We start from the raw sequence: 18566 nt of genomic DNA, 5'->3' as shown, positions 1-18566 counted from the left end.
GCACCACTCAAAAAACAGAAGTCTCGACGAGATTGAAATCTCGAGATTTCAGTCTCGTCTAGCGAGACTTCTGTTTTTGTTTTTGTTTTTTTTGGTTGCATAGTGTTCTGTTTTCTACTGTACCATTCATCCTAAGATATCATAACGTCATAGAAAAGGTAGGAAAACTTTAGTCCAAAATTTTCCTTTAAAAGAGCCATTTTGGCTGTTTTTGTTATTCCGAGAGCGATAGGGTACACAGGACCACGAGTCCATTTGGTTCCATCTGTACTCTCGCAGTTAAATTTAGATTTTTTTAAATTTAAATTTTACATTTTTGCGATGTAACGTAAAAAAACTTTGAGAACCCCTTTTGTTCATATATAGCTTAATGAAATGAACTCGTCAAAGGCATCACTTTTTTTGCTTTGACGTAAAACAATAAATACATTTCTTTTTGCCTTACAGAGCTAAAAGAAATTGCACAAGGAAGAAAACATGACAAATAGCTTACGAAGAGATGACTGTCAATGACCGGTACCAATAATCAAAATAAATCATATACTTTGGCTAAAACAGGCCATATCCTTATCTCTTTCACTGCAAGATTAAATACATAAATAAATTGCCCACTGCCAGCGATTTTAACTTTTCAACTAGTCACAGAATATTTATATCCAGTATGATCGATTCCCTGACAGTTTCTAAACACGGAGGGTTTCACTCTGCTTCCGCGAGAAAGACAAAAAAAAGTTATTTTGACCCCCCGGTGCAGGGAGAATGCAGGGAGAAAAAAAAAATCCCCAAATACGCTAAACAGGAAGTCAATGGTGGTGGAGACTTGAGGATGAAGCCAGCTTTCTTAATGTGCACCTTGTGTACCCGGAAGTTGAGACGCACTGTGATTGGCCAGTAGTCACTTTGAGTGGCAGTTGGGGCAAACGCAGTCAGTGGGGCAAACGCAGTCCCCACCAAAAATATTTACGATTCTGTCCCTATCGGTACATAACTCAGACGGCGCTTAGTCGACTAGCAGACCATCGGCTGGTCGTCGCGGGCACTCGCGCCTGGAGGCGCTCGGGCGCGACTCCTCAGCCTCAAGGTCTGCTGAGTCGGCGCGCCTCCGTCATGGTCCAAAACTATACTTTATCGGCGAAAAAAAGTAGTCCGCGGATGACAGAAAAAGTTTCACCCCAAGGGGGAGTCAACCCACACTACCAGTGGTAGTGGGTTGGAAGTCTAATGACTAGCGAGGTGCGCCACTGAGGCCGGTGCCAAGATTGGGTATTTTGGTTGTATTAGAATGTGACGTCCTAACTCTTCTATTGTAGAAGAAAGAAGTCCCCGCCCCCGCCCGCGCCCCCGCCCAAAAGGGGGAGCCTCGCCCCTCGCTCCCGATATGCACAGTGCACTTAGAGAGATGGCGAGGATGAAAATGTGTGTAAGAGAACAGCGCCATCTGGTGGAAAACCACTGAAAACAAAATAGTCGTAAAAGTCGTCTTTGGCAGTCTGAGCCTTTGGGGAAAAAAGTCGTAAAAGTCGTCCTTGGCAATGAAAGAGTTAATAATTGTATACTTTAAAAGATGTACGAAAATAGCAAGAAGAAATCGATCTACAACTGCGTATCGTTACACGTGAGCTTGTAGATCAGCGATTTTGGCTTTGGAAAATTTGTGAACATTCTTCAACATATTTGGATTTATTTTTAATGGAAACAATTCCAACGATTATGCAAAAAATAATTGCAATTAGCTCAACTAATGGTAATCAGGTGATTGTGTAATACGTGACAGGGCTAAATGAGTCCAATGTGAAGCAATACTAACATTGTTAATGTTTCCAACAGAATGGCAACATTTTCCTGTGTAACTACGAGGACTTGGATGGAGTGGAAGCAAACATCATCAACGATAAGCAGCAACACCTGATGGCTCCACTGACGCTGCTGCACTCAACACCTGACCACAAACTGATTCCCATCGCCATTCAGGTAAGAACTAATCTGACTCCGCCAGATGGAAGAAGCTTGCTTCACACTTGTCTCACAACCTACTTCCATCTGTGAACTCGGTAAGAACCACGCCCCGCCTGGTCGAAAGTAACACCAAAGAAGCAGGACGCCCCGTCTGGTCGAAACACCAAAGAAACAAGGTGTGAAATTCTAATAGAGAAAACACCTTCATATCCATTGACTTGGTTGCGTGCTTGTTAAACATTGGACTCTCATTCCCAACTCTCCATGATCGAATCCCACCATGACTTTTGCTGCGGTGTTTTACCGAACACCACGGATTATAATTTTTCCGGCGATTAATTACAGTTATGGACCATGACGGAGGCAACGTTCGGCACGGCAACTCGCTCGCTTTAGCTCACTCGGTGGTGCCTCTCGAGCCTACTCAGCGCCGTCCGAGTTATGTACCGATAGGGACAGAATAGTAAATCATGTTTTGGGAAGAGCGTTTGACCCAACCAGTGTGTGTGTGCGTACATTTCAGCCATTTGAAAATAGCAGATCTACAAGCTCACAGTGGTTGCGATGCAATGCATTGTGAGCTTGGAGATCTGCTATTTTCAAAAGATTTAATATACATTTGGAAAATTGTGAAATAGGACATTGTGCATAATGAGTATTTTTATTTGAGTACTTTTTAACTAAATATAGTTATAAGACCTTATAAATAGGCCTACTCATAGTACTTTATGAGCAACAACAATAATCATGTCATATCTAATACTATAATCGAGGACCGACTTCCGCCCCTCCGCTGACGCCATTAAACACAACAACTACATCTCTACGCGCAACCCGCCACGGGAGGCATGCGTTAATCCGACAGACCTTTTCTCCGACTATGTGGCATCCGCGTGCCACCCGCCACAACGTGCACGCTGAATTTACGCGTTGGGTAGGGCACCTCTCATTGCTCACTGCATATTTCCCACGTCGCAACATAATTAATTCTACTCACCACATTACGGACACAACGGAAGGGGAGACAGTTTCGTACCGTTTACCGTGCGCACCACCGACACCGAACGGCGGCGGCCAGAGCCGAAACAACACGAAGGGGTGGCCATTGAACTCTGCGCATCTCCACAACAACACACAAGCAGGTCCTTCGCTTCAACCCCCACCCCCCCTTCTTACGTACCTCTTTTCTTCCACCCAGGCCGTTGCTTTCACTTCTGTCATGTCTGCATCACAATATGTCCGTCCTTCACGTGCCATGTACATCCCAAACACAAAAACAAACGGCGACGGGCACACTACACCGCGTTGTCCTGCTGTATGTGGTAAACACACCAGCCTAGGTTCATGACACCAAAGGATTCGACAGTGATGTCATCATTATGCAACCCGGAAGTAAAAATACCAAGTGATACTTGGTCACTTATATAGCTCATGATTTATTTCCGTTTTTCTAAACTTTTGAACGGGGAAGCTTTTCAGGGCTTGAGCGTGCCACTCTAACTATAGTCTGTTAGAGCGCCCGTCTCCACTGCCATGACGAGATTCTAGACTAAACGTTCCTATGTTTCACATAGTACACAAAATTACTTTACGCGAATGACGAGGGGTCCGCACACTTATCTATATTTGATCATATAGACCGTGTGTGGTTAACATAACCTTCTTACGTCATTATCCTACGCTTTACCATAGCACAAGAGTGGCTGCCCTAGAGCAGCCTAAATGTTACCGCGGAGAGGAAGGAAGAGAAAAAGAGAGAGAGAGAGAGAGAGAGAGAGAGAGAGATACAGTGAAATATTTTTAAGAACGTTTAGTCTAGAATCTCGTCATGGCAGTGGAGACGGGCGCTCTAACAGACTATAGTTAGAGTGGCACGCTCAAGCCCTGAAAAGCTTCCCCGTTCAAAAGTTTAGAAAAACGGAAATAAATAATGAGCTATATAAGTGACAGTCTAGACCATATATAAAATATATATATATACTTTTTAAAATAATTCAAAATGACTTTATAATGAACTTAATATTATAGTTAATTTTTTCCAATATTGATATTAGAACATATTGAATCTTATCCTACTATAATTCTAGTAACCTGACGGTGGGTGGGTGGATGGAGTCCTGGGTCTCCGATCAAACTGCGCATGCGTCGTGTTGCCAGGTTTCGCGAGAGAAACAAGCAACGAGGTCTATGAAAACGAGGCCAAACCAAACAAACCCTATACCACCAACATTGGCCCTACAGCGCTTACAGTACGCCGACATGGCAACACCGAGACCCCGCCCACTCTCTGACTGTCTACAATTCTTTCTGTGGAAAGTAAACACACCAGACGGCCCCGGGCCGGTTGCGTAACATGCCTACGCCATTCTCCGTGCCGATATATATACGCCCGTGGAGAGGGGTGACCGCGGGCCGGGGGGGGGGGGGGGGGGGGGGGGGGCGCGGGGGAGAAACCGTGCGACAGGACGTGCATTAACCCCAAATTTGCAACTGGGTAGCGTTAGCATGCGCCTAACACTAACACTAATGTTAACCACCGCTGCTGTCGTCACTCAAACGGCTACGTTAAACATCTTATCAACAACCTGTATGAACGTTAGTGTGGTCAATGTCATCAATGCTAACTAATTAGCCCGTTGAACAGTGTTATTTTGGTGACTTTTGTGGCTTTCTGTGATACAATGTCACGATGTAGCCTCTCACAGTGTTATGTCACACCGACTCGACTGAATAGCTTAGCACTTCCAGTCGTTCCTTCACAATAAAGGTTGCAACAAACTGAAAATAGCAGATTATCAGGCTCACAATGCGTCGCCATGCGTTGTGAAAATAGCTCATCTACAACTACAAGCTCACAACGCCTCGCGATGCGTTGTGAAAATAGGGAGATGGAGAGAGAGCGAGAGGGACGTAGAGAATACTCAAATACCTTGAGTAAAAATACTTCACAGTACTCAAAATGAGTAAAAATACTTAAAAGTACTGAAAATGAGTAAAAATACTTCAAAGTTGAAAAAAAGAGTAAAAATACTTAAAGCTTGATAAAAACACTACAAATACCTAAAAGTTGAGAAAAACAGTAAAAATACTTAAAAATAGGGGGGCGCCACGACGGGGCGCGCGCGGGGGAGAAACCGCGCGACAGGACGTGCATTAACCCCAACTTTGCAACTACTTTCGCCTGCGCCCTTCACCGGGTATGGTCTAGTTAGGGTAAATTTAACTGAGATGGGTTGAATGAAGTTGAACTTAATGGAGGTTAGGTCGTTGCCAAGCAACGTGGCAGTTACTAACACTTCCTGCTGAAGGAATTATGGGTAGTGGAGTTTTAGACACCAGAGTGGAATGATTTAGTTTTAAGTGACCGGAGAATGATTGAAATTTGGACTAAGATTGTTAGAGAACGAGCAAGACAGACAGACGCATTCAAATGATTCAAACATTCCCGCATGCCTGCATAGCTGAATCGCTCACACACAGATAGAAGATAAGCAGAGATAAAAAACATTCATTAATACACACAGACATACCGAACATAGATATTGCAGCGATAAACTAATTTTGGAATGAGAAATATTTTATCCTGACTGGGTTCAGTATTACTATATTTTTCATTATATAAAAAATATTTAAAAGAATTTAAAACTTAGAATTAAGGCAAACTATATTGATGGTTCAATGAATTAGAAGGTTCAAGTAAAGGAATAAGGCATTCAAACTTATTGTTAAAGCTCAATATATTAAATGGATGGATGATCAGATAAGATATAGTAATCAATACGAAATCCACCGAAACAGAACGTAGTAACAACAAGCAGTAACCAGTATATAACAAAAAAAACGGACTTGTGAATTATACATGTAGGTAAGAAATCGCTGAAACGACCTTAATAAATGACCACTAGATAAGAGAATTTATGAGACATTAGGAATGTCTTCCCAGGAATATAGGTGATAAAACATTTTTACAAATCGTTCGGTAAAGACAATAAAATAAAATAAATAAAAAGGTATACTCATCAGATCAAGGTTCACATGGAGAAGTTACGAGGAGATCCCAATCACTGGACCATGGTAAAAGAAAAAGAAAAAGATATACTCATCAAATCGATGGCTCAGGGATCCTGACCCCGATGGCTGGACCATGTGGAATTTGAGACAGGTCGAGGGTCAAAGGGCAAGTCCAAAAGGTCCAGCGATCGCGTCCAGGTCCAAAACAAAATAAATAAAATAAAATAAAATGTGATACTGTTCAAAGATAACCTTCATCTGAATAGAAGTGATAAATCGTTACACCCAAGGCTGGTTCGTTTGATACGTATTAAAACATGGTCTGCCAGGGGAAGAGAGTCTGACCGTACAGTTCCGGTCAATAGCTCAGTTCCCCTCGTCCACCTTGTTTCAAACATATCCGGCTCCGATGGACCAATTGATACGTATGTTTTTTCCTTATCAACCATATATATAAATATCGATGCATGGCGAAACATCACATCGATATTTATATAAGTATCAGACATAAAAGGCGATAAAGAAAAAAACAGACTCAGAACACAGGCAGCCATTGGATGTAATGAAAGATCTTGTATTCAGACAGAGAGAGGGGAAGGTTACAGTATCACAGGTATGGTAGGCATCATCGGTCGTGTCTCTCTCTGCTAAACAGAGAAAGCACTGGTCTTTAACAGCGTCCGTTAACATAAACATATGACATCATTGAAGATACATCGAGCGTCCAGCCGTCGGAGGTGTAGTCCTGCCATTGGTGGAGAGTGATGATTACGTCATCAGATGAGGATGATGATGGTAGATGATGAAGATGATGATGATGGTGTGACCGTTTATCTTTGAACAAACAGCGTCCACATGTCTCGAACAACACGTTGGCCTCGGCTCTGACCTGTCACTGGTCAGAGGTAACTTCGTGACACTGCGAGAAGGGTTATGCATTGGAGGAGAACACCAAGATATAGTGTTCTCAAAACAATAGATAGTCACAGATCGCCTGTACTCCCTGTAGCTAGTTTGACCTTGCATAGACAGAGACAGGAGAAAATAGGGAGAGTAGAGTACATGACAGAATTTAGGCCAATATGACAGCATTATATTAATTTGACATTTAAAGCAGGTTTAGGACACTAGACAAATTATGATCAATCAAAATATTTCTATCACCAAGGATTCGTCAGTCATGTCAGTCGGGATGCCAGTCGGGATGCCAGGTTTTCAAAAACAAGCGGCAGAAACAAGCAAGGACGTTCATGAAAAAAAAAAAAAAGAAACAGCCAAAGGGGTCCGCCATCTTCCACAGGGGTCCGCGGGGGTCCCAACACTCCCAGGGGGTCCGCAGGGGGGGGGGGGTCCCCCTGGGGGGGTCCGTGGAAAAAAAAATATATATATATTTTTTTACACTTTTTTTTTTTTTTACACTTTTGGAAAGTTTTTTTCACACGATTTTGGTACTCCGTGCGCGTGTCCCGGCCGGACCTCTAGTTTATTATAATCACTAATTTGCTATAAAGTGTCTTTAAATTGGTGCTGTAATAATGAAAGTAGAATAAATAGCATTAATGTAGGCCTATTACAAATATCCATGTAAAAGAAAACATCTTCCATAAATTATGAAGTAGAATACTTGACCTTATAAGTAATTAGAATGATTTATAATATGTTATATTGTACTTCAGAGTTCTTATAACGGGTGGCCAAGACACTTTTACACGCGGAAGAGAACGCAAACTCCCTTGCAAATCGCATACACGCAAGTGATCCCAGATGGAGGCTGTGTTGTGAACCTGTGAACCTGTACCACCCCATCTGGCATAGAGTCAGGTTAGGTGAGAACTAGCTCTGGTCCACAGCCTAAAAGGAGTTCTCCTTAAGGCTATGGGACTTTCGAGCCTTTTCGCACGCACCACAGGCTGCATATATAGCCTCTCGTCTGCAGTAAAAATAAAAAATACTCTTTCGCTACTCACCAAAACAAAGACGGTTTTATGGAGTCAAAGTCTAAAATACACTTTTTGGCCAAAATGTTAAATATTTCACCGGAAAGAAAACTTTATTTAGTTACTCCGCTGCGGCCTCTACAGATCCAGTCAATGGAGTTTTGTAGCAGCTACAAACGTCACATGTAGCTTTGTAATCTTCATGTCGTTGGCTTCCATTTAAAAATAATGGTAGACTGTATACAGTATGTATGACGAATAAACAATCCAAAAAAAGTGTCAGCAAAAACTGTAACATCAAACTATAAATTTGGTGATGCCTCTTTCATAAAGGGTGATGCTTGTATTTGTGGTAAAATAATTAATGAACAATAATTATGTAACTTCATCACCACATAATATTTGTGTTCTGTGTGGAGATACTCACAAACAGCAGTTTAAATTAATGTGAATTAATAACACAAAATAAACAGGAGCTTTTACTCCTCACAAAGTAGCAGCCCTGTACAGTATGTCAGAGATGCCAGTAAATTCAATAGCAGCTATGCTCGTGACATCATTGTACCCGGAAGTTATGCAGGAACGCTTACTGAGTGGCAAAAAACTACTTCTGGCCTTCACAGCCCATATACATCCAAACAGAAAAGTCCTATATGATTGTATCAAACGATGTTAAACTCACCAACATGGCAGCTGTACGGATAGCTTGAATTATCCTCTTTCTATCTGCAAAGTTTGTTTCTCAAAAATCCACCGTAGAGATGTTATGAGCTACTTTCTGTCAATAAAAAATAAAGCTTGTTTTCAATAACGCAACGTGTTGCTGCCTCCTACATTATGTGCAATTTAGAAACAGGTGGTACGCAGGACCGTTGAGTGATTTCCAACGAGCGCTTCCAAACTCCAATGCTCGATGCTACTCGATGTTTTGCCACTCAGTCTAGATGAGGGGGCCGTTGGAAACGTGATGCATGTGCATACTCTCTATTTCATCTAATTTAATTTAGTTGAAAATTGTGACAGTGCCTCATGTCGTTCCTTACAGTTGAAGCAGAAGCCATCAGAGGACAATCCTATCTTCTTGCCCACTGACTCCCAGCATGACTGGCTGATGGCCAAGATCTATGTAAGGAGTGCCCATTTCAGTGAACACGAGCTCAATGCTCACCTGCTGCGCACTCACCTGATGGCAGAGACCTTTGCAGTGTCACTGCTAAGGAATGTCCCCATGGTTCATCCTCTGTACAAGGTACAGCTATCAGAATTCAATCAAATGTTTTTCTTGTGCAGCAACACAACCAAGTAATACTATCAAATCCAGTTGAGATTATGAACACATTGACTTATGTCATATTCACATGTTAGCAATACAATTATAATGGGTATAACATTAACTAGATGATACAGTTATGATGACTTAAGAACTAATTTCCAATACTGTCAATTTCTCTTGTTCCCTCCTCCTCAGCTCCTGATTCCTCACACCCGCTACACTCTGCACATAGGATAAGGATAATCATCAACAAACATCAACAGCCTGGCCCGAGAATCCCTTATTTCTGAGAATGGGTTTTTTAATCAGGTAGAAAACACTGATTAACAGCTCAATTCTGAAAAATACATTCAATCTCTTTCAGGCCTTGGCTACACGTACATGGATCTTTTTGTAAACGGATATTTTAGTCCTCCGTTTTCAAAAAAATCCCTGGCCACATGACACAAATATCTATGTCCACACGTACACCCCTAAAACGAAAACGATCGGTTCCAACCAGAGCATGTGAGCGGAGCGGAGCGGAGCGGAGCGGAGCGGAGCGGGTGAAAATGCCGCTCCGCGCTCCAGGGGGCTGAAATGCCGCTCGCTATTCGCTCATGTTAAACCCCCCCGCGCTCCGCTCCCCGTCGCTCCTCGCTCACGTTGATTTGCGCAAATCTCGCTCCACGCTCCGCTCAAACCGGGTCGCTCAACAGTAAAAAAAAGAAAATAAAAAGAAAGTAGAAATTCTAATGACATCTCGGTGCGCTGTGCACTGCGGATGTCTGTGTGTCTCTGAGTCCGTGCGACCGGGCATGCTCAAACATTCGGTGCGCGGCCCCCGCGAGGGCGGCCTGGAGCGGGAGGCGGTCCTCGCTCTGAGTAGCGCTCCAACCTTTTTATAACCAGCTCCGCGCTCACGTCAAAATCGCGTCGCTCCGCTCACCGCTCCGCTCCGCTCACATGCTCTGGTTCCAACAAGCATTCCAGGCCAGTAGGTGGCGGTAAGGGGTAGGTAATACCATAGAATACAATTATGCGCAGTGAGCTGTTTTAGCAGGCGGTAGTTGTGAATGTGAAGTGAATCAAAAACAAAACAAAATTTTATTGAACGGAGAAGTTATGGCTACGAAGAAAAAGTCCAAAACTGATGTGACTTCTTTTGTATGGACCGACGACGAGGTGGAGTTGCTGCTAAATGTCACCTTGCAGTACAAGGCCATGAAAGCGCAAGACAACGTTGATTTGGAGACTTGTTACACCAAATATGCAGACCTAACAGAGGAGTTCGAGGAACAGTATCCTGACAGAGAAGCAGCAATTGAAGTTGGGAAAGACTTTCCTCATCCAAAGAAAACGGTGACCAGGTTAATAATCTCGACCAAGCTCAAAAGCATTCGTTCAAAGTACCGTAAGGCTGTTGACGACGGACACCGAAGTGGACACGGTAGGGTGGTCATGATTTACTTCGAGCTCTGTGCCCAGATCTGGGGTGGCTCTCCAGCAACAACCTCGTTATCCACTGGCATTGAGTCATCAGACATTGGCATGGACGAGACCGGGGGATCATCGACCACTACCAGTGTGGATCCTCCTGATATGCATGATTCGGATGGCGCGTCTGCTGATGGTGGCGCGTCTGCTGATGGTGATGCGTCTGCTGGTGCTGGAGTGTCCGCCTCGGTCGTGAAGGAACGACAGGATTTACTTCAGGTATGTTTGTGGTCCTCACTGATTATTTGTTAAGGAAACACATAGCCCTGGTCCAGAGCGTTAGTGAGTTCTGTCTAACGACCTGCCAGCCGCGGCCGCGCTGCTCTGCTCATAGATCGAACATTACACTGCCGTTCGAGGTCTCCCGTCCTCAGTGAAAATAAACAAAACTACTTCGCTATTCACCGAAACAAAGGCTGTTTTGTGTTGTTGAAAGTTTATTCTACAGGGTGGGAAGCCTCTCAGAACCCCACCTTCTCTGTATAATACACTTTTTGGGCAGAAAATAAAATATGTCCGCCAGATGGAAATCATGTTATTTACTCCACTGCGCCCCCTACAGATCTGGTCAATGGTAATTTATATTTACCAGATCTGTAGGGGGCGCAGTGGAGTAAATAAAATAATTTCCGGACATATTTTATTTTCTGCCCAAAAAGTGTATTATACAGAGAAGGTGGGGTCCTGACAGGCTTCCCACCTCTGAGAATAGAACATGCTTAAGCATTCGACAATTAAGGTCTAATATTTCTACAATTGCCACAAAACCTGTTTATCCAGTCATGTTGTGGCATAAACCAGAAGTTGAAGGATAAAATGATAAAATTGTAGTTCTGTGTGCTTGTTATTAAAAAAGATTTTCCATTTGTAAGTTAAGTATTCTATTCTTCTATTCAAGGCCAAACTGAAGGGCTACAGATACGAGAAGCTGAAAAGAAGGGTTCCGGTGGACAATCCGGCCCAAGAAGACCTGGACCTGAAGAGGAGAATGCTGACTTTTATGGAAAGAGCAGAAACACAGAACATGGAGAATCTCAACAAAATCACCTCAAACATAGCACAGCTCACATCCTCAATCACTGATGGATTTCATCTTTTCACCCAAATGATGCAGCCACCTACTCAGCCACCATATTACACACACCCCTACACACACATGCACAACCCTACATCCCCACATACACACACACCTCCTCAAGCAAATACCACACCACAACATGCTCAGTTCTTCCACAACCCTCCATCCCAACCTAACCGATCCCACACACCTCCTCAAGCAAATACCACACCACAACATGCTCAGTTCTTCCACAACCCTCCATCCCAACCTAACCGATCGCATACACCTCCTCAACCAAATAGCACTCTACAACATCCTGCTCAGTTCTTCCACAACCCTCCATCCCAACCTAACGGATCACACACATCTTCTCAACCAAATAGCACCCCACAACATCCTCCTCAGTTCTCCTACAGGCAGGCTCTTTTCCAAGATGATCTGAATGACCCATTTGAAAATGTGTAATACTGTTTCAGTTACAGCCTAATGTTTAATTTAAGTCATCAAGACCTGGAACACATCTGTGTCACTTTCATTTGAGCTAAAAAGCATTATTTTACACTTTGGCTATTCAAAAATAGCAGATCTACAAGCTCATAGCGCGGCACCGAGTGCCGCGCTACGAGCTTGTAGATCTGCTATTTTTGAAAAATTGTGTAAATGTGTGCAAATCTTTGCTTCTGGGAGTCCCTGGAACCAAATATTTTGAGATGGGGGTTCACGGCCAAATTCATATCGTTTTGGGGGTCCTTACCATGAAAAAGTTTCAGCACCACTGACATAGAAACATACGTTTTTCAAAATACTGTTAGGATTTAGAAGACATTTGGTAAAAGACATTTGTAGAATCGGCTTCAGGTCTTAATGGGTTAAGCCTCAATTCTCATTTCATGTATTATTGCACTGAAGGCGTACTTTATGTTTAGTTGTTTTGGCAGAACTGTTGCACATAAGACCACATTGAATGTGGATGGATGTTTACATTTTTTGGACATTAGTTAGATGTTCAGTTGCACAAAGACCACTTGAATGTATAGAGTATACATATCCTATGTGGATGGATGTAGGCTACTTGAGTTAACTGTTATTTTATATTGCACTAAATGCCTTTTTACGGTTTTCTATTACCTCTGTTGCACATAACACAGTTTACAGCTACACACATGATTAAAAAAAGAAAGGTTTTGCAATGTCAAATTCAGTTTATTTCATTCAAATTGCCAATATGTTGGCTTGTCATTGTCTGCAGAACTGTATGTTTTTCTGTTCTAAAAAGTTACATGGAAAAAAAATATTACAGTCGCATCTGTGTTAAAACATGTTGCATCAGAAAATAAATAAACAGACAGACATGTAACATTCAGCTTTACAGTTTTGTTGCGTCACTGTTATGTTCCAAGTAAGACCAGAATTGACAGTAAAACGACACTATCTTGACGCAAGATTTTGATTTTTGAATGACGTCTCATGTCTGTTAGAACATTGGTTCTCAAAGTGGGGTACGGGGAGTTCCAGGGGCTGCACAGCTAAATGATATAGTTGGGAACCAAATGGACCCTAATGAATCTGTAACTCAGAGAGAATGTACACATGGTTCCATGTGTACTCAAATTTAAATTAATATTGATTTTACATTATAATGTGGGTCCCAAGTCTGCAGCCCAATACATATCAAACTGGGGGGCCTTGAAATTAAAATGGTTGAGAATCACTGATACTTGTAAAAACATTCTCTTATAGGGGTCCTCCTTGGCATATCTTTTGAAATGGGGTCAGTGGGCTAATAATAGTGTCAATTTGGGGGGGTCCTTGACACGAAAAGGTTTGATAACCACTGTGTTACAACTATTTTAGCCTGGAAGTGACATTTACAACAAAGTCATGTAACAATATTTGATGGCTGTCACATTTGTCACTGTGAAAACATATTTCATAAGAACAGTGGTGGAAAAATAACAAAATTATTTGTCTCTGAGATGTAGTGGAGTAGAAATAAAAGTATAGAAATTGGAAATACTCCAGTAAAGGTAAAGTACCTTAATATTGATTTTACAATATATTTTGGGTCCCAGAGATAGAAAAATGCCATTAAATGGTGTCTGTAGCCCAATACATATCAAACTGGGGGGCCTTGAAATTAAAATGGTTGAGAATCACTGATACTTACCTTACAAACCTTCTCTTATAGGGGTCTTTGGCATATTTTCTCAAATGGGGTCAGTGGGCTAATAATAGTGTCAATTTGGGGGGGTCCTTGACACGAAAAGGTTTGAGAACCACTGTGTTACAACTATTTTAACTTAAAAGTGACATTTACAACAAACTAATGTAACAGTATTTGATGGCTGTCACATTTGTCACTGTGAAAACATATTTCATAAGAACAGTGGTGGAAAAAGTACAAAATTATTTGTCTCTGAGATGTAGTACAAATAAAAGTATAGAGAATTGGAAATACTCCAGTAAAGGTAAAGGCACCTAGTAAATGTTATTACTTTACACCACTGCATGAGAACACAAAACACAGGTTTGTAGCATTCAGCTTGAGAGTTTTGCATTACTGTGTTATAACCTGTTGAACATAATCCCAGAACTGGACAGTATATAAGCTACAATTCTGGCAATAAATGTTTTGTTGCACTCAATGCAAAATGAACAATGAAAAAATTTGGAGAAAAAATAATGAAATATTTTCTGAATGGCTTGTTGTGTCTGCTATAGCCTAACTACTTTTGCTGATCAATGACATTTACCAAAACAAAGCATCTGTAACAGTGTTGTATGATGATAGTAACATCTGTCTTGTCATTGTGAAAACAAATACATAAGAAAAGAAAAATCAGTAGTTAGTAATAACCAACAAGCCCACCTAGTTTTGGCTCAGTTTGTTGTTTCACATCTAGAACAAACAAACAAAAAGAGAGAAAAATAATACTGACGTACATGACATACTTACACTGTACATGTATCAGTAGAAAGGAAAATAAAAAATAGCATGTCACCACTGGTGATGTCAGAAGTTTTAAGGGTCAAGATATTTTGTCAGCACCCTTCTGACTCTCTTTCCCTCAGCTTCATTACTGTCTGTTCTATACTGGTTAACCTGCGTGGGAGGCTGGTGGTCCTTGTCAAATTGCACAGCTTCCACCACACTGCTGTCATCAACTGTCTCCTTACAGACCTCGCAATAATTATGTAGAACAAAACATGCATATATGACGAAAGGGAGATCTTTTAGGTTTATGTCCATTGCCTTTTGAAGGACTCCAAACCTGGCCTTCAATCGCCCAAAAGCACATTCTATAGTCATTCGGCCTCGGCACAGAGACAGACCAAAGTATTGCTCCTGGGGGTTGCACCCACCGTTTGCGTATTCCTTCATGAGGAAAGGCATTAGTGGATACGCAGGGTCTCCCAGGAGGAATATAGGGATGGGGTCTTCTTCTTCCACGATCCTCTTTTTCAAGGGAGGGATGCGACCCGTTTTGAAATGTCCATTCAACTGAGAATTCGCGAAGACACGAGCGTCGTGAACGCTCCCGGGCCATTTGATGACAACATCGATAAATTGGTACTTATAATCACATGCGGCTTGTACGTTGAGCGAAAATCTCCCTTTCCTGTTTATGTAATCCATCGAGCTGGTGGTAGGCTGCTTAATTCCTATGTGAGTGCCATCGACTGCTCCCAAGCACTGTGGCATTCCATATGCACGGTCAAACCGGGTGACAAGCTCTTCTGCTTCTGCTTCAGTGAAAGGGAGCCTGATGTACTCTGGGCCTAGATGGACAGTTATGGCTGTACAGACCTCCCGAACGATGTTGGAGACGCACTGTTTTGACAAGCCAAACGAGTTACCCGTCTTCCGCTGTCTCCCTTGGTCGCTGAGGTAGTACAGTGTAACGGCTACCTTTTTCAAGACATCCACTGGAGCTCTCATCACTGTATGTTCACCTTCGATGTAAGGACGGAGACGCTCAGCCAAAGACACCAGTGATGCTCTAGACATACGGAAGTTCTCCTTCCACTCCTCATCAACCACAGCCCCCGACACGAAATTGTCCCACCAGAGGCTGGTTCTACCGGGTCGGATCCAAAACTGCCGCTTCTTGCGGGCTTTAAACCGTGGACGCTGTGGTGGGCTGCTCAGTAATATTGTGCGCATCAGACGCCTTTGCGTCCTGGTGAAGTGTTGCAGTTGATGTAATACTGCCAGGTTTAGCTGTAAAGCTGACGTTAGTCCCAAAAGTGCTAAGACAACAACAACAACTTTGTGTACAGCCGCCATGTTTGTTGTTGTTCTTCCAGCGCATGCTCACTGCTAAAAGCAACAATGGCCATGTGCGAATAGGGCGGTGACGTCATCGTTTTCACACCCGCTCCGTTTTGCATGTCCACACAGATCCACTCAAACGGATCTTTTGGAAAACCTTCACTTATTTATCCGTTTACAAAAATATCCGTTTTAGTGGCCAAAAACACCGTTTGCGTGTGGCCAAAAGGCCCAAACGCACACAAAAATGTGCGTTTACAAAAAGATCCATGTACGTGTAGCCAAGGCCTCAGTCTTAACCAATAGAGGGGATAAAGTCTCTATCCCCCTGGGACACAGCGTTATTTTTTCTCTTGAAAATCCCATAGGGGAATATTATTGCGTCATATAACAACTGTGTTCTGTTTCATTTTAGATTTTAACCACTTTAACCATTATTTTATACTTTGGCTATTCAACAATAGCATATATAAGCTAATAGCTGTGAGCTTGTACTCGCTATGAGCTTGTAGATCTGTTACTTTTTAAAATCTTTGATTATTATATTGTTTAAAGCAAACATGTTTATGGTCATTGTTTACCCGTTTTCAAGTTTAAATAGGTAAAAAGCACCCTTTACATTTCTTTATTGGAACAAGGCTTCATGATATCCTCAGAAACAGCTATTTTAATGCAAACAAATTAATTACCACCAGTTTAGTTAATTCTGAAAAAAGGTGACATCTGTGGTGTTAAGGGTCAAATTTGACCCGGCAGAGAAGTGTGGCTCAATTCCCCCCAAATTGTCAATATTCAATGTTTACAGTGAGAGAGTGAGAGAAACTTGTCCTCAATTTGCATTTGCTATTAGGAGTAAAATAAATGATTTTTTACCTTCTATGGTATACGCGTCAATTTTGACATAATATTAACAATTTTTAAAGTTAAAAAACTAAAACAAGATTTTTTTTTTCTTTTTTGGAAGTGTGTTCTAATATTAGTCTATTATGGCTGTGTGTGTGTGTGTGTGTGTGTGTGTGTGTGTGTGTGTGTGTGTGTGTGTGTGTGTGTGTGTGTGTGTGTGTGTGTGTGTGTGTGTGTGTGTGTGTCGTATGTCCTTTCTGTAAACTAACCCTGCTCACCTATGCAAGACCTAAGAACACACACATTTTTTAAAATATTTGTATTAGCTTTTCCTTGAATGTCACAATGCAACTTTGGTTCACTGTTTCTCTCTCTCTCTCTCTCTCTCTCTCTCTGAGCCCCCCCCCCCCCCCCCACTCTGAACCCCACACCTCCCATTGTTTGAACAAACCTCTAATTTACATGTGTAAGGGAGATTCCCTAGCAGAGAAAAGTGAGAAGCATATCCAGGTATCTTAAAGGCATTTGAAGGTAAACAGTCCTCTCCCGCATTCATTGAAAAACTCCCACCAATCATTTATGTTAGGTGGGTGTATGCCTTGCCCACGTATCCAGGTATATCACCTTTCACTGCAAGAAAAGAGGCATTAACGGGCATTTTTGGGCATTTACAGTTGCTCAGTGAACCCGCAGTTTGCTGGTGTTTTTGTACGTCATTGGAAATTTACAGTTGAAAATGTTTACTGTGAAATTCGTCTATATACTTTGGAAATCAGTGATTTACCGTTCCTCTGCCAGACAAAGACCCAGCAGGAGACTGGCCATTTCCTTTGACATCCAAATTCACTCTTTGTTTAAAGAGGGGGTCTCTCTCTCCCTTTCCCCATTACCAAAGCAAAAATGGAACAAAACAAAACTATACTTTTCAATGTTTTTGTTAAGGGCTTAAAAAAAATGTTCCCTATACATTCTGTAACCATTGGTTCTCGAAGTGGGGTCCAGGGACCACCATGGGTCTTGAGGGTGTTCCAGGGGGTCCCCAGCTAAATGATAGGAAGGAACCAAATGGACCCTTATGGGTCTGTAAGTATGTATAGACATGGAACCAAATGGACCTGTGAAACGTGTATGTTGTACGTGTTTCAGAGTTAAATTAACAATGATTTGAATTAAAGATAAAGATGAATTTGGGTCCCAAAGATAGAAATGCCATTGGACTGGGGTCCCTGAAATTAAACTGGGTGAACATCACTGCTATCATCACTGCTATCACTTCATTTTCACTGCTATCACAGCACAGAAATAATCCAGATATACAAATTCAACACCATTAAAAAAGTGAAACGTAAAACTATTTATATAAACTCTGTCTGTCTGCCTGTCTGTCTGTATGGGTCTGTAAAGCTTTATTTTTGCTACAGTCGTATGACAGTTGCACAAATAAGAAATAAGAACATTTTGGCAGCTTCCCTGCTGTATCTGAGTATGCTGACCCCTGATGTACATGAAATAATGCAGTAAAGACTTTTTTTTTTTATTAGAAAAAGGCACAGAGATAATCCAAATATACAAATGACATTATCAAAAAAGTCAACAAGTAAAACTATATAAAAAAGTAGTCCAAATTAAACACTATCAAAAAAGTCAACAAGTAAAACTATAAAAAAAAGCCTTTTTTTTGCCATTTTCCCCCCTAAACCTGAAGCCATTTGTAATCGTGTATATTAATGTTATTTA

At 41.8% G+C, this 18566-nt stretch overlaps 1 pseudogene across 1 annotated transcript in view; it reads left to right on the top strand.

Moving 5' to 3' along the window:
* LOC311041956 (polyunsaturated fatty acid lipoxygenase ALOX15B-like) overlaps positions 1 to 18566 on the top strand; it is a 54303-nt pseudogene that overhangs the window by 12190 nt on the left and 23547 nt on the right. The window contains exons 4-6 of the transcript in view: positions 1828 to 1971; positions 8950 to 9153; positions 9373 to 9486. The product of the transcript in view is annotated as a polyunsaturated fatty acid lipoxygenase ALOX15B-like (transcript). The remainder of the gene's footprint in view (positions 1 to 1827; positions 1972 to 8949; positions 9154 to 9372; positions 9487 to 18566) is intronic.

Source organism: Gymnoscopelus microlampas (assembly GCF_963454915.1).
Source record: "Gymnoscopelus microlampas genome assembly, chromosome: 3".
Taxonomy (NCBI): domain Eukaryota; kingdom Metazoa; phylum Chordata; class Actinopteri; order Myctophiformes; family Myctophidae; genus Gymnoscopelus; species Gymnoscopelus microlampas.
This window is presented reverse-complemented; position numbering and strand designations above follow the sequence as displayed.